Consider the following 14,650-nt stretch of genomic DNA (forward strand, 5'->3'; position numbering starts at 1 on the left):
CTTTTTTTTCTTTTGCTTTTACACTGTTGTATTGCGGGACTCTGACTGCTACATAACGGAAAATTAATTATATAGAAATCTCAATATCTGGAGATAAAAAGAGGACTAATAGAAAAATCTCCCAACTACACATATGGACTGAGAGAACAGCAAATAGTTAAAGCTAACACTGTGACAACTGCTATCTGATGCATTCATTGAGTTGCCCTTGGTTTTAATTATTATGTATGCTGGCAAGGAAAGATTCTGATCATATCACTTGTAGATATTTCCTAGGTGGTTATAACATTTGTTCAGGTTGACAGAGTCCTGTTGTTGCTGTTTTTCTTGTTGTCAGTAGAAATACATCGCTGCAATGTATAGGTTAAGAAATTACTGTGTTAAGGAAAAAGGATACTGAGGAAACGGTTAAGTGATTTGGTCAGACCAGATAGGGAACAGGGCACTTAGGATTACAATAACCGTCTTATAGGTCGAGCCAATCAGTTGTAGATAGAAAGATAGATAGAAAGTGCTGGATTACTGGGGCAGATTATTGGCTTTATTATTCTGTTAAAGGCTGCAGGGGAGCGTGAACATTCTGTGCTGAGTTGCAGGGAGAGAGGGGACGTAGCGAGATAGTTTGATTTGGTCATTTTATTTGGTATTCTATATATCACATAATAGAACACACAGGCATTAGAAGCCTCACTTAGACTCCGTAGGGGGAGTTCTTCTATTCTTTCTGAAAAAAAAACAATCACACTAGTAAAACGCATTACACTTGCAACCACTGTTGCAATTGCACTTTAGGCACTATCAGTTAAAGAGTGCACTTGATTCACTCCGGTTTAGTTGAAGTCGTCTGAATCACTTTTTTTTTTTTTTTTTTCTGGGTTTCAATATAATCACAATTAAATTAAATCACACCATCACGGTATCACACACTTCATGGAGAGATATATTCCTAATCGGAAAGTTAGGTCCCCTGCAATGCCCCCTAAGAGAGACAAAAAGGCTAAATCTGCCTAAGAGATAGGTACAGAGGATAATATGGATCCTCAGTTATCTGGTACGGAGAAACAGTTGACACTTAATCAACTTGCAGAAATGCTTTTACCACAATTTGACTCAGTCAAAAAGGAGATAGCCACTCTTTCCTCCGAGATTAGATCTTTTTCAAATAGGATTTTAGAAGTGGAAGAAAGACTCTCAGTAGTTGAGGATAGACAAAACATACAAGATACCACCTGGGCCAATTATGAGAGTAAAATTAAAATGATGCAATCTAAAATAGAAGATCTGGAAGACAGGTCTCGCAGGAATAATATTCGCATAGGTGGTCTACCTGAATCCAGCGAATATTCAGATCTGGTACTGTTTGCTTCAGTCACCTTACCACAATTGTTAGGGATGCAGCTGGTAGAAAAAATACACGTAGAAAGAGCACACAGGACAGGAGTAATAAGGGACTCACAAGAAGGTAATCAGCATCCCAGGATGGTAATAATTAAGTATTTGAATTTCCAACATAAGGTAGAGATCATGAGACATTATAGGAAAATTCCGGGGTTTAAGATAGGTACGAGGCCTGTCTTTCTCTTTCAGGACTTCTCAATGGAAACCTCTTCAAAGAGAAAGGCAATGGCACCTTACTGCTCTAGCTTAATTAAGGCAGGGATCAAGGCTAACATGAGGTATCCAGCTAAAATTGTAATCTTTTCAGAAGGGAGTGTGACAGTATTGAATACACCAACAGAAGCGAAACAATATTGCATAGAAAAGAGTATTGTGTTATGATAGAATGCCTATGTTTATGTAGTAATTTGGAAACGGTAGATGTACAATATGTTTGTCAGTTATCTTGTTTGCAGCGGGGGGATGGGGGCTTCCTTTTTTTTTTTTTTTTTTTTTTTCTTCTCTCTCTCCCCTTTCCCTCTTTTTCTTCTCTCTTCTTCTTCTTTTTCTTCCTCTTCTTCTTCTTCTTCCCTTTTTCTACTTCTCCTGTATCCCTCTCTTTCTCTTATATGTGTGCCTTGAGACGAAACAATTTCTTTCTGTGTATTACAGGTCTACCCATAAGCGGCCTTGAACACCCGATCCCGTATGATCTCGGAAGTGGAGCAGGGCTGGGCCTGATTAGTACCGGGTTGGGTGACCGCCAGGGAACATCAGGTGTGGTAGACAGCTTGGAAAAGGCAACGGTTAGAGTAGTCCTCACATCGGAGAAGGTAGGAAGAAAGTTAATGGTACCTGATAATGGTTTTATAATAAAAATTATTTTTTTAATTAAATGTTGAAATGTGTATCCTGGAATGTAGGAGGTATTACCTCCCCTAGTAAAAGGAAAAATGTGCTTAGATTGCTAAAGCGCCAAAAGCCCGACGTCATTTTTTTGCAAGAGTTGCATTTGAAAGAGGCGGAAATAAATAAGCTGTACACTAATTGGATTGCTGAAATCATAGCAACTCCTTGCAATAGTAGGAAACGCGGAGTAGCCTTAATTTTTAACAAGAATCTTACATATGAGATAAAGAATCAAATGCTAGACCCAAGCGGGAGATATATAGTTGTACAAGCTGAAATGAATAAGAGGGTGTGGACTTTTTGTAACATATATGCCCCAAATGAAACTAAGCCAGATTTTTGGGACATGATAAAAAAGAAAGTGGCAAAATATTTAGGACAAAATATAGTGATGGCCGGTGACTTTAATGCGACAATGTGCCCAGAAATCGACAGGCTAAGATCACGGGCTGTTAGGAAACACAATAGAGAGGCAAAGCTCTTACAAGAGTTCGCAAAGTCTCTTAAATTAAGAGATACATGGCATGTGCAGCATCCGGATGAGCGTGCTTTTTCGTGCGAATCCAGATCATTCAATAATTTTTCACGCATAGATATGTTTCTGATTGACGAAAGGCTATTGACCTTGGGAATAGTGACACATATAGAGGAGATAATTATTTCGGACCATGCGATAATAAGTTTGAAGCTCGAAGATCAGACGAGCAAAGGCAGAAGTAGTAATTCATTTAGCTTTCCTAAATATATGTTCTTAGATGAACAATTCCGGAATTTCTTATCTGAAAGATGGAGGGCGTATCTTAGCCAGAATAGTTCGGAGGCAAGCAGTCCAGAAATATTATGGGAAGCAGGGAAAGCAGTGATGCGAGGTGAGGTTAAAAATTATATGGTTGCAAGGAAGAGGAGGTTAACAGAAAGGGAGATCCAACTAGCTAAGCAACTTAAAAATACATATAGGAGGTATGTGGCCTCCCCAAATAGCTCCTCCTGGAATTGTTATAAAGCAGCTAAACAAGAACGTGAGACATTTCTGAGAGAAAAATGGGCAAGGGAGGACATACGAACAAGGGCATTCTGTCAAGGATTTCAGGGGATAGCCACCAAACATTTGGCAAAGCTAATCAATTACAGGAGAAAAAGCAACCTAATCCCACTTGTCAGGGAAGGGTCTAAAGCGCTTACCCACCCGACAGAGATCAGAGAGGCCTTTTTTAGATATTATCAGGAACTGTATTCGAGGAAGGAGAGCGATAAGACAAGAATGTCGGATTTCTGGCAAAAGATCCAGGTTCCAACTATAGATCAAGAAGAATTAAATCAGATGAATTCCCCAATTACGGAGAATGAAATTAAAAATATGATAGATAGAACTAAAACTAATAAAGCCGCGGGGCTTTGCGTAGGGTGTTAGTTATCCTGGATCATTACTATAACATTGTACAGACGCTAAAGAAAAATTCACTATCAGACTTAGCTATGCTTACGATTGATGCAGAGAAAGCGTTTGATTCCATAATTTGGGATCACCTATTTACGTCTCTCAAGAAATTTGGTTTTGATGGGAACCTATTTCACATGATTAAAAGGATATATACTAACCCACGTTCCCAATTGTTGGTTAACGGTGAATTATCTCGGTTTATAACTCTGCAAAGGGGCACGAGACAGGGCTGCCCACTTTCGCCCTTACTTTTTGATTTAGTACTAGAGCCATTGGCAGTCCAACTCAGGCAAGAATTAAAGGGAATAGTATGCGGGGAACATAGTATTGTAACTTCTCTGTATGCTGATGACATTATGTTATTTTTACAAAACACCAAAGAAAGTATTCCTAGATGTTTGGCAATTATTAACAATTTTACTTCCTTTTCCGGATACAAAATAAATAAGGAAAAGTCAGAGTTATTATGGATCCACCAGACAAGAACGAGCTTGGCACAACATGGCCTTAAAGTTGTTAAATCGCTAAACTATTTGGGTATTAAAATAAGTAATAATCCCAAAGAATGGTATAATCTCAACTACTCAGAGTTTTTTGATAGTCTAGCGGGAAAATTAGGAAACTGGAACATACAATACTTATCGCTTTCGGCAAAAATTGTTTTGATAAAAACAATTGTCTTCCCCCGGTTATTGTTCCTCATGCAAAACCTACCATTACTGATTAATAAAAGAGATGTTGCTAGGTATAATAGAGCGTGTGCGCAAGTTTTTGTGGAACAAGAAGAAAAGCCGTATAGCAATTAAGAAACTTGCTCAAAGCAAAAGATTTGCAGGGTTGGCCCTGCCGGATATTGTTAGATATAATATAGTTGCCCTTATGAAATTTGGCATAGACTGGGTAACGGAAGCAAACTATGTGACCTATTTAGATATGGAATCCATCTTGGTAAAACCTTTTGATCTTAAATCAATATTACATCATCCATTCAGGAGACTTCCTAGCAATGTCAGTGCGTTGTTAACCTTTGCCATTGTGGTTCAGGCATGGCAGAAATTCTGCGGATTAGTAGGTCAAGATATTCATATATCTAAATATCTGCCGCTCAGTGGTACCCCTGATTTTATCCCAGGGATTAATGATAACTCGGTTTTCAAAATTTGGGCACAGAGAGGGTTACGCTATTTTTCTCAGTTAGTCCAGGGTGAAGGGCAAGTAATACATACATTTGCAACATTGGCTGAACAGTTTCGGTTACCTAAAAGTACATTCTTTGCTTACTTACAAGCCAGGAGTTATCTTTTAAAAGCTCTGCAAACACATAGAATCGTGTGGGACCCAGGAATTGATTCAGGAGTGAAATTATATGCGGGTGGGAAAAGATCTATATCATATTGGTACAAACTTCTACTAAACATATCAGGAAAAGAACATATCAATAAAAGGAGAATGTTTCTTATTAAGTATATCAATTTGGTGCAATCCGAAGAAATTGAACGCAGTATCAAACTAGCAGACGCTGCTACTAGAGTAATAAGCTGGAAAGAATCCCAAGTTAAACTTTTAAACAATTTTTATCTAACCCCAAAGAGGATGAGTAAATGGTTAAAGAACGGGGATAAGGGGAAATGCTTTAAATGTCAGAAAACAGGTGCGGATCTGCTACATTGTATATGGGAGTGCCCCAAAATTCGACAGTTCTGGAGCAGAATACAATTCTGGGTGAACAGGTTTTTGCAAGAGGAGTGTGTGTTTCAATTAAGAGATATTTTTCTTTTAAAAGAATATGGGTGTTATAAAGGCGAGGGTCAATTAATCAACAAGGTCATCTTGGCAGCCCGGCATATGATATTTCGCAAATGGGGCGCCCACGAGGCCCCGACGGTATGCGAGTTCTCTAATTTGATTAAGGTACAAATGATTTCAGAGAGGCAATACTTATCCGGGGGGTCGGAAAAAGTCGTGGGGCTCTTCTTTGACAAGTGGAAAAGGGTAATTTTATCCTGGCCTCAGCAGGATCAGATTCAATTTGTTTCTCCCCTGAAGAAGAACATAAATTTCATGACGCTGGTTGCTGGTGAGGTTCTCCCGGCATATTGGCTGTAAAGTATCCAGAAGGGGTTAGAGAATAAGATATTATATAGGCAGGCTGCAGATCTATTTCGGTTTTTGTTTTTTCTGGTGAAGGTTCTTTTTCTTCCTTTTTTTTTTTTTTTCTCTTTTTTTCTCTTTCTTTCCCCTCTCTTCCCCCCCATCTCCCCCCCTTACAGTAAGCCGTGCGGGCAGATATAACGGTGACAAATTTTTTTTTTTCTCTTTATCTTTTCTTGTGATTCTTGTACTTGAAAAGAGGAGCCATAACAGATCCGCCAGATATGCGGATTATTAGACTGTAAATTTCAGATTGCTGTTTTGGTTGTTGTGATGTGTGAAGTTTTCAATAAAAATATATATAAAAAAAAACAAAAAAACCTTAGTTACAATTACATCTAACACTACAGCATAATTAAATTAATTCCCTAAATTAAACACAATTAAATAAAATTATCTAGAGGCGGGGCTAGCAACCGTGGAGAGAAGACGTGTCTAGAGAGAGCTCCTGAAACTTAGCCCTTTCGCAATCAAAAAACTCTAACTTTAACCACTCCAACTACCTAATTGACATTGCTATTAAGCACAATAAACCTCTATACAGGGGGGGGGGAAATATTTTGAACGAAGCAATCAGACCCGGTTAACTACATAAAGCCAGACTGCACCGGAGGGAGCGATCAGCGCTCATTAGCAGAGGAGTGCTGCATATACAGGCAGATCCATCTGCTATCTGTGGACTTTACACAAGCATCACCCCGGAGGGTCGGGGCCCCGCTCCGGGGGACCACAAGACTGAAGAGCGGCTAACGGAGGGCAGAGTACATACCTTCCGAACATCATCGGAGGTACCGAAGTGGCCGGATCTGATTAACACTCACTGGGGCATGTCGTCAAGTCACTCTGGTTAACCTATCTATGATACCTATGTTAACAATGTTTACTCTTCTCCATATCAAGGATCCAAGCATCCCCTCTTGGTTGGGTTTCGAGGTAAGTCCCGGCTCTCTCACCTATAGCATTACACCAGGAATGGGGCCCCAGTTAACATCTACCACAACATGCATACCCCCTGCTCCCTCACACCTAATGGTTCAGACAAATAACGATACACATCTACATCTAAAATGTCTATAAAAATCATATCTCATAATGTCAGAGGTCTTAACTCGGACTTAAAAAGAAAAAAGGCAATCACTACTTATAAATCATTACGCACCCACATAGTTTTGTTACAAGAGACTCATTTCTCTAGAGACTTTACCCCTAAATACTGGGACAAATCATACCCGACACAATACCATGCTATAAGTGGGAAAAAGAAATGTGGGGTCACAGTATTGCTACACTCATCCTTGAATTTCAAAGAGGAGGAAATTATCAGAGATAGAGAAGGTAGATTTTTACTAATTAAAGGATTAATCCAAAATACCCCGATACTCATCATTAACGTTTATGCCCCCAATGAGCAACAGACCCTCTTTTTGTATAAATTAAGTAAACTACTGACACAATGGAAAAGGCACAAGATCATTATGGGAGGTGACTTTAACTTACCCCTAGATCAGGCTATGGATAGGACCACAAATCAAACTTCACAGGCCAGACACCCTAGGTCAGTAATAAACATCTTGAAAGATTTCACCCTGGACCATAATCTGATTGACAGTTGGAGATCACTAAATGAAAAGGTCAAAGACTATACCTATTTCTCCCCAATGCATCACACTCAATCTAGACTGGATTACATATTCCTCAGTCAGATTTTGGTCCCACTTCTATCCACTGCTAAAATCTTAAACTACCCCTGGTCAGACCACTCTATGGTGGAAGTAACTATGTCAGGGGTCGTAAACCCCAACAGATCCAAATCTTGGTCCCTCAATGCCAGTATATTACAAGATGCCTTGGTCTCACAGAAGATCAGGGAACACATAGTAGACTTCATAAGACTTAATACAGGTAGCACACCTAACCCGTCCTTTGTGTGGGGAGCGCTAAAAGCTTATATAAAAGAGGGAGTCTAATAACTGAATCCAGCAAACGTGACAAGCAAAACAAAGCCCAACTTGCACAATTAGTCAGAAGCTAATATACTAAGATCTCAATTTACTGCCAACACTAGCAGAAAAAAGAGAGCAGAACTAAAAACTATAAATGATGAAATAGATAGATTATTGAATAAAGAAGCGGCTATGTCCATCAAGCAGATAGACACCCACTATTACATATACGGGAACAAGCCCGACAAAATGTTAGCTGATAAACTCAAAGAAATAACCAGAAACACCACAGTCCCACAACTCCAACTCCCAGACAATAAAAGCACCAATGACCCCCTACAAATTGCCAACACCTTTGCAGAATTCTATCAAAGACTTTACAACCTTCCGACATGCCAAGGAGCTCCTGATAGACCCGACAATCTGAATACGTTCCTAGACTTGAATCATCTCCCTAAGATCACTGAGGAAGAGAGAGCTAGTCTAAACGCCCCAATTACCGAGACTGAAGTAAAGTATACCATAAAAAATCTGAAAAGCTCTAAAACACCTGGCCCGGATGGATACTCTGGTATTTTTTTATAAATTATTCTTAGAGGAACAAGCACCCCTGCTTTCGCAAATGTTCAATTCTATACTGCAAAAAAATTATGTTCCCAAAGAAATGCTCATGGCCAGAATAGCTGTCATTCCGAAACCCGGTAAGAATTTACAACATTGCCAAAATTATAGACCTATATCATTAATCAACCAAGATATTAAAATCCTTACAAAAATTTTGGCAAACAGGCTTAATCCCATACTAGTAAGGATAATCCATCCGGACCAGGTGGGCTTTATAAAACACAGGGAGGCCCCAGATAACACACGCAAAATTATTGACCTGATTAATATAGCCACTGCTGAAAAACGCCTTCTCTGTTCCTCTCCTTGGATGCAGAGAAGGCGTTTGATAGAATCAATTGGAATTACATGTTCGCGGTTCTAGAGAACACAGGTATCACGGGAAGCTTCCGTGATGCCCTGGCCATACTGTATTCCAACCCCTCAGCCTTTATCAAACTTTCAGGGTACCAGTCCCAGCCAATACAAATTAGGAATGGAACAAGACAGGGATGCCCCCTATCCCCATTGTTATTTGCCCTTTGCATTGAACCATTGGCCATTCAGATTAGAAATGACCCTAACATCTCAGGCATCCATGTAGGGGCCAATGAATATAAAATTTCGCTATTCGCGGATGACATCATTCTATCACTGACTAAACCCCTCCTTTCTCTCCCCCCCCTTTACGCAAAGCTTCACCACTATGGAATCTTATCAGGGTACAAGGTTAATGGGGATAAGTGTGAAGCGCTCAGCATCAATTTACCCCAACACACCAAAAAATTGCTAGAAATCAACTTCTCTTTCACATGGGCACATAAAAAACTTAAATATCTGGGAATAAACCTCACGTCTGACATCTACTCTCTATACCAAGCAAACTATACACACATATCAGGAACCTAATCACGAAATGGCTAAAGCCCAAAATTTCATTTTATGGTAGAATTGTTTCCACGAAAATGACCTTGCTCCCAAAAATTCTATACCTGTTTCGGTCATTACCGATTTCGGTCCCTATAGCGGAGCTCAATGCCCTACAAAAAGATATTTTGCGATTTGTCTGGCAAGGAAAACATGCTAGAATAGGCAAAAAAAACATGAGCAGGCATCGAAGGGATGGGGGGTTGGGCCTCCCACACTTGGTCTCCTACTACTACTCGGCACGCATGGCCCAAACGATACATTGGATTAATGATACAAAACGACCAGTGTGGACACAGATTGAATCACAAATAGTTAACACAGATCAGATTTCTAGATTGCTTTGGACCCCAAAAAAATAGTCATCCTTCGCTACATAAATATGTAGCGATAGCCCACACGGTTTTCCTGTGGAACAAATTAACTGCCAAGTACCCCCTAATACAGGATAAATCAAAACTAACACCTTTAGTTTTACCACAAACCCTAATAGACCTCCCTACACAAAAGAAATGGGCTAATAGAGGCTTATATAGAATTGCTGATGTGTATATAGATGGAGACTTCATTTCATTTGAACAATACCGAGATCCAGACCCCAATGATAGAAATATATGGTATCATTACCTACAGCTTAAATCCAGAACAAGAGCAGTGACAGACCTCGCTAAATTGCCACTAAACACAACTTTTGAATCACTATGCTTATCCAGAAAGCTGACATTTGGTACAATCTCAACACTTTACCCTATATTTAATAACTCCCCTAGAGCAAATAAGCCTCCAAACATACTGAAATGGGAACGGGACCTGAACAAGACATGGTCTTTAGAAACATGGAAATCTAACCTAGCCCAGGGCCTTTCTTTCTTGCACAATGCCACTTTAAAAGAAAACTACCTTAAGGTGGCTTTCCAGTGGTATTTTTATCCAACTAGATTCGGGGGATCTGAAGAACCCTCCCAGAACCCATGCTACAGAGGGTGTGTTGAGAGAGGAACGTACATTCACATGTGGTGGGAGTGTGGCAGAACAAAAGAAATCTGGGAGAAAACCTCAGAGCTTCTTAGCAAAATCTTCCACAGACCTATTACACTATCTCCTGAACATGCTCTTTTACACTTTCCTATCCCCACCATACTAAAACACCAAAAACTAGCTAGGACCATCTGTACAGTAGTCAGGATCTGCATTCACCCCTCCAGGCTTTACCTTTATCGAAAGGAAAATAATCCATCACTATGAGATGGCAAGTTTAGCAGCAGAGAACCTGAACGCCAAAGATGCGTTCATTATACAATGGGAACCATTCATTATGTACAGGGAGGCTAGGAGACGGGTAGAGGCTGAGACCCTATAAAATTAACCCACTCGTTTATACTAACTCAAGAGAGAGCCGGGACCGAAGGTTAACCACAGCTCACAATCACCAGGTGAACAAGATCTGTCTCTGTTTTCACTTAATTAATGATATTAGATTCTGCATTAAACTCTGGAAATGGACAATATTGAAACCATATTAAATGCTTTATTATGATTGACTATACATGCCATTTTACGTTATGTAATGTTTTATTTTCTTATGGAATTGTTAAAGAGGAAAAAAAAGATTAAGAAAAATTTAATAAAAACTTTTTCAAAATAAATAAAATTATCTAAAGTACAAAACCCCCCCACTAAATTACAGAAAATAATAAACAAATTACAAGATTTTTAAACTAATTACACCTAATCTAATCCCCCTAACAAAATAAAAAAGCCCTCCCAAAATAAAAAGCCCTACCCTACACTAAATTACAAATAGCCCTTAAAAGGGCCTTTTGCGGGACATTGCTCCAAAGTAATCAGCTCTTTTACCTGTAAAAAAAATTACAAATCCCCCCCAACATTAAAACCCACCACCCACACAACAAACCCTACTCTAAAACCCACCCAATACCCCCTTAAAAAAACCTAACACTAACCCCTTGAAGATCACCTTACCGGGAGAAGTCTTCATCCAACCGTGCCGAAGTCCTCAACGAAGCCAGGAGACGTCTTCATAAAAGCCAGGCGAAGTGGTCCTCCAGACGGGCAGAAGTCTTCATCCAGACAGCATCTTCTATCTTCATCCATCCGGCGCGGAGCAAGTCCATCTTCAAGACATCCGACGTGGAGCATCCTCTTCATCCGACGGCTAAGACTGAATGAAGGTTCCTTTAAATTATGTCATCCAAGATGGCGTCCCTTCAATTCCGATTGGCTGATATATTCTAGCAGCCAATCGTAATTAAGGTAGAAAAAATCCTATTGGCTGATGCAATCAGCCAATAGGATTGAGCTGGCATTCTATTGGCTGTTCCAATCAGCCAATAGAATGCAAGCTCAATCATATTGGAAGGACTAAGGAGACAAGGTGGGTATGTTTATAAAGGTCTTTGGAAAAAAATAAGGATATCATCCATATAAATTATTACAAACTTATTGAAGTCTCGGAAGGCATGACCAAGTAATCATAGTGCCCAAAATGAGTATTAAAGGCTGTCTTCCATTCATCACCCTTTCGGATTCTGACCAGATTATAAGACCCACGAAGATCTAATTTTGTAAACACAGAAGCTTCTTGAAGATAATCGAATAACTCGAGGAATTCGAGGAAGGGGATAACTGTTATTAATGGTGATATGATTGAGACCCCGATAATCTATGCAAGGGCAGACACCCCCGTCACTTTTCTGTACAAAGAAGATTCCTGCTCCAAGAGGAGATGAGGAAGGGATGTATAAAGCCTCTGGCTAAGCTATCCTTAATGTAATCATTAACAGCCTCAGGTTTCTGGACGAGAGAGAGTGTAGGATCTTCCATGAGGAAGAGGAGCTCTATGTAACAAATCTATGGTACAATCAAAAGGGTGATGAGGTGGTAGGGTTTCAGCCCCTTTTTTGGAGAAAACATCTTAAAATGAAGAATAATGTCTGGGTAGCTTTATGTGAACCTAAATCTGGGCCATCACAGAAGAACGGAAGAACACTATCTTTTAAGCAGTGCTGTACACAGGAAGATCCCTAAGACGTTAGTTCGCCAAGATACCAGGACAATGAGGGTTTATGGAGTTGTAACCATGGTATTCTCAATATCACTGGATACAAAGGAAAGAAAATAACATAAAAACAAAGGGTCTCAAAATGAAAGATGTAAGGGTTGTGTGGCAAATTCAATAATTCCAGAACCTAATGGTTGTCCACCAACAGTTGAGACTTTTATGACTTGGTCTTTCTTCAGAAGGGGTATATTGAGCTTTTCTGCAAAAATAGCATCTATGAAAACACCTGCTGCCCAGGAATACACTAATGCCTGAACTAGAATCTTGCGTGTTCCAAAATGAATAGTAGCAGGAACGAAAAGCTTGGTTGCGTGGGTAGTAAGGGAAATATGGCTTGACTCCTTCCCTTAGGAATCAAGCCTTGGCTTTTATTAGCCGGGTTGGGCATTCTTTCAATAAATGACATTTCAGACCACAACACATTCATAGTCCTAAATTTCTGCGTCTTTGTCTCTCGGCATTTGTAAGTTTCAAAGCACCCACCTCCATGGGTTCCTCTGTGCCTGGAAGGTTTTCAGGGCAAAGCAATGGGGTGGAGAATCTTGTAGCCAATCGGTATGTAGGCCAAGAAGTGGCTTTCCTAATGCGATCCTTCTCCTGGAGACGTTCTAAGTGACTTGTATCCAGGCATATACATAGATTGATAAAAGCCTCTAGAAAATCTGGGCGATCACGGAATACTAATTCATCTTTAAGTCACTCTGACAGACCCCTAAGAAGACACAAAGTCTAGAATGAGTTAATGATACACTCTAGCACACGGAATATAATCCCAGACGTGACCCCCAGAGACAACTTTGAAGAAGGGTGTTCCTGTGATACCAATCCTGTCAGTGTGGTGCCTCCGTTCATCAGATACACGCTGCGATTAGCATGTATCTAATGCTATTACTGGAAGCCTGCATGTGAGGGTAGTCAGCAGCAGTACAGTAACTATCAAAAATAGCCAGTCACAGTGTTTATATACTTAAAATGGAGCCTGGATAGTAGCATGCCCCGGTGCATGCTTGTATAAGGCTCAGTGGCCAATCACTAGATGCCTCAGGAATAAGGCAGTCCATTTATGCATAAAAATGTGCTCTATGGTCATGTGATCACTGTGACAGCTAGTCGCAGTGATCACATGTCAAACATGACAAGCCCCTCCCCTTACCTTTGACCCTCTCCCCTTCTATCCCAGTGTAAATAAACAGTAAAAAAGTATAAAATTAATTTTAATAAAGTGTTTTATGTGAGGGGGTTTTCAAATACATTTTATTTTAATAAAGGTTGTTTTTTTTAAATAATATTATTTTTTGGTGTTTGGTTTAAAGTGCTTTTAATCCCTAAATTTTCAAAATACCTCTAGATAAATCCTAGGGTGTCTAAATTCTACAAATATATACTTTTGTGTAGCAGTTTTGAAATGTCTGTCCGCTATTTAGCATACAACCCAAGCATAGCAAATTTTGATATTAAAGGAACAGTCTACACCAAAATTGTTATTGTTTAAAAAGATAGATAACGCCTTTACTACCCATTTCCCAGCTTTGCACAACAAACATTGTTATATTAATATACTTAATAATTATTAAACCTCTAAATCTCTGCCTGTTTATAAGCCACTACAGACAGCCTCTTATCACATGCTTTTTTTTATTAGCTTTTCACAACAAGAGACTGCTAATTAATGTGGGCCATATTAGATAACATTGTGCTCTCTCTCTGGAGTTGTGCATGGCACTGCACTAATTGGTCAATAGATAATAAATAAAAACTCATGTGATAAGGGGGCTGTCACAAGAGGCTTAGATACAAGGTAATCACAGAGGTAAAAAGTAAATTAATATAACCATGTTGGCTGTGCAAAACTGGGGAATGGGTAAAAAAGGGATTATCTGTCTTTTTAAACATTAACATTTTTTTGGAATTGACTGTCCCTTTTATAGGTTTGCTATAAAATATTTGTAAACATTGACATAGGGGAGTATTCTTAAAATCAGGACAACATCATTAATTTATTTGAAGGTATTTTTCTTTAGCTACACTAGATTTGTAGAAATTATTTTTTCCCCCCATTCTTCAATATTAAATTCCTATATATTGTTATTTTATGTAACCATATAGGGTATAACTAGAATGACGGGTTTGTCTGTTAAAAAACGGTGTATAATATATATGGGTGCACTTAACTAGAGAGTGGCAGTTAAGGTAAAACCGAGAGGGAGCAAAAAATGC

General features: G+C 39.3%; 1 pseudogene; it reads left to right on the top strand.

Moving 5' to 3' along the window:
• Positions 1-2,049: 2,049 nt before the first annotated feature.
• Positions 2,050-2,166, top strand: LOC128654866 (uncharacterized; annotated as a pseudogene).
• Positions 2,167-14,650: the final 12,484 nt, after the last annotated feature.

The sequence above is a fragment of the Bombina bombina genome, chromosome 3 (assembly GCF_027579735.1).
Source record: "Bombina bombina isolate aBomBom1 chromosome 3, aBomBom1.pri, whole genome shotgun sequence".
Classification (NCBI taxonomy): domain Eukaryota; kingdom Metazoa; phylum Chordata; class Amphibia; order Anura; family Bombinatoridae; genus Bombina; species Bombina bombina.